Here is a 2,734-nt window from a genome sequence, read left to right on the forward strand (position 1 = left end):
TCATTCGTGTTCTCTTGGTTGGCCAGGCGCCCGATATAAAATAGGTTGTCTCCTTTCGCTGTCCCAGATAAACGTCTGTCCATTGATAACCAGTTTATCGTGGTTTAAATGAACCTTGTTCTCTCTGTTCTGCCTTTTCTCCTTCGCATAATTCCAAAGTTGACGCCTCTTTTCTTAAACTGCAAGACTAAAATCCTCGGAGACACTGAATGAAGTATTCTTGAATTTAAAAGCACTTCGCAACACAGACTCTTTGACCTTCCAACCCGGGAAGTTGACTACAATTGGTCTGTTTTTCCCATCTTTGTGTTTCCCCAATCGGTGGGCTCTTTCAATTAAAACATCGAGCGATAACACGTCTTTGCAGATTTTTGTGATCAGCCTTTCCGATTCTTCCCACGTTTCACTGCGAGAGTTGTCGGGAACTCCGAAAAATACCAAATTTGTCCTCCTGCTTCTGTTTTCAAGATCATCTAATTTTGCTTCTAATTTCCTGCCACTTCCTTCAATCTGCAAAACACGTTTTTCAATATCACTAGTTTTCAAGCTTATGGTATCAAACTTCCTCTCAAGATCAGCTTGTTTTGCCTCAATACCAGCTAACTTTCCCAAAACAGTCATTTGACCAGATTGCAATTCCAACAAAATGGTCTCAATTTTCCCAAGCTGTTCAATCTGTGCCTTAGTCATGGGACCGGGGTTTAGCTCCACGTCACCCGACAAAAGCAACAAGGTCTCAAAAAACGAAAACGATAGTTCACAGCACAAAGACATCAATGTAGCAATCACCCAAGAGCCAGCAAAATGCATGTATCTACAAAGCACACGTTTGTCGATTGGGCACGACACTCTGAGAAGCATTACATTGCTCGTTCGGCAACATTTTGAATGATTTAAATAACTAACCTGGTACATGGAGCAGCGTGAGTATGGGCCGAAAAGAGTGTCGTGCCCCAGCGGCTGAAGGCGAAGTAGCTCCCTTTTATGGCAACGGAGCAGCGGATCCGGAAACGTCCCTCAATGCCTGGCCATCTGTCGGTCTTCAAGATGACACAGAAACTTTTCTGGAAAATCCGGTGGCTCGAGGGGACGATGAGTTGACGAAAAGAAGGTCGTCGCTGGCCATGACTCGTAGATTGGGGCTGCCGCCGTCCCGACGGAATTCGCCGTGACAGCGAGAATCCAAATCAGCACCTGGTACATGGAGCAGCGTGAGTATGGGCCGAAAAGAGTGTCGTGCACTTGAGCCGCGGCGAGGGGGCACGGAGTTTGGAAACCCGACCCAAAGACGGGGATTAGGAGTGTGTTTAGTGTACGTGGTCGGCGTACTGTTTTATGACCAAGAAAGAGAGAAACGGGGAAATTTCTGGGTTGCCGGGGTGTGGCTCGGTCTCTTTGTGTTGAGTCCTCCTAAAGGAAAGACGCGGTTAACGCGTCTTCTGCTCGAAACTGTCTTTATAGCAATGTTACTTTCAGTGTGTACATTTAATAAACAGTTGTTCAGTTTGTCCAATCTGGTTCTACAACATAATTTGGTGCCGAAACCCGGGAAGATAAAGAACGTTGTGTTAACGAGACCATTGGATTAACAAGACCATGGAATGCCTGAAAGTACGACGAGCATCAAGGAGGGCCCAGAACACTCGTTTGGTCAACGAGGTAAGAGCATCTTTGGCATCCCCTCAACCAGACGTTGAGGCTCTTAGCGTGCTTTACCAAAGATTGAAACTGAGCAACACCGAGCTCGTGAAGCTAAATGAAGAATTAGAGCCTTTGGTGCCTGCCGAGGAGCTCAGTGTTGAGTGCGACGCCGTGATGGAGTGCGAGGACACGGCGATCGCCTCACTGGCGCAGTTGGAACTTAAGATCGACCGAATGAAGAACGGCCCCATGACGTCGCGCACAGACGACTCGCTGTATCGGGATTGAGCCACCGGAAGCGGTACCAGACTGCCTAAGCTGCAAATGATCACCTTCAACGGAGAACTCAGCAAATGGCAAGGATTTTGGGATCAATTCAGAGCGACGGTGCACGATAATAGCAACTTGTCGAATGTTGAGAAATTTCATTATTTGCGATCTCAACTTACCGGAACGGCCGCCTCTGCTCTGTCTCGACTTGTAGCAACCGAGGAAGGTTACGTCGAGGTGATGGAGCTGCTACAGAAGAGGTTTGGAGATAAGACCCAGCTCGAGCGGGAGCATCTGAACAAGCTTAGAACGGTACACCAGGTGAGGTCCCCATGGACGATGTCGTTGGATTGCGAAAGCTACATGATCATGTTCAGACTCATATTCGGGGGTTGACATCACTGGGTGTACATTCGGCGTCCTACTCGTCGATGTTGTGCGACGTTCTTTTGAAGGCGATGCCCAGTGACCTAGTTGTAGCTTACCATCGACACAGAAGCTATAACGGCCCAGTGGGAGCTGAGACATCAGAGGGGACGCTAAAAATATTTTGGAGTTCCTGTCGGTCGAAGTTGAAAGCAGAGAGCGTAGCGGACATGGTGTGTTCGCTCAGAAAAACAAAGAACGACGCTCAGCTCCTAAAGGAAAGGTCCTTCCAACCTCCATGGCTCTCCACAGCAAGCTGGTCTCAAATGACTGCTTTTTCTGTAATTCTAGTGGGCACAAAACCGTAGAATGCAAACATCAACTGAGCCTCAGAGAAAAGATGACACGCTTGTCTAAAGATGGCAGGTGCTTTAAATGCACGACACGAGGACACCGG

General features: G+C 47.9%; 1 pseudogene; it reads right to left on the reverse strand.

Annotated features, from left to right (window-relative positions):
• Positions 1–1,216, reverse strand: LOC120843122 (annotated as a pseudogene).
• Between the last annotated feature and the right edge of the window lie 1,518 nt (positions 1,217–2,734).

The sequence above is a fragment of the Ixodes scapularis genome, unplaced genomic scaffold (assembly GCF_016920785.2).
Source record: "Ixodes scapularis isolate PalLabHiFi unplaced genomic scaffold, ASM1692078v2 PGA_scaffold9__187_contigs__length_104089568, whole genome shotgun sequence".
NCBI lineage: Eukaryota > Metazoa > Arthropoda > Arachnida > Ixodida > Ixodidae > Ixodes > Ixodes scapularis.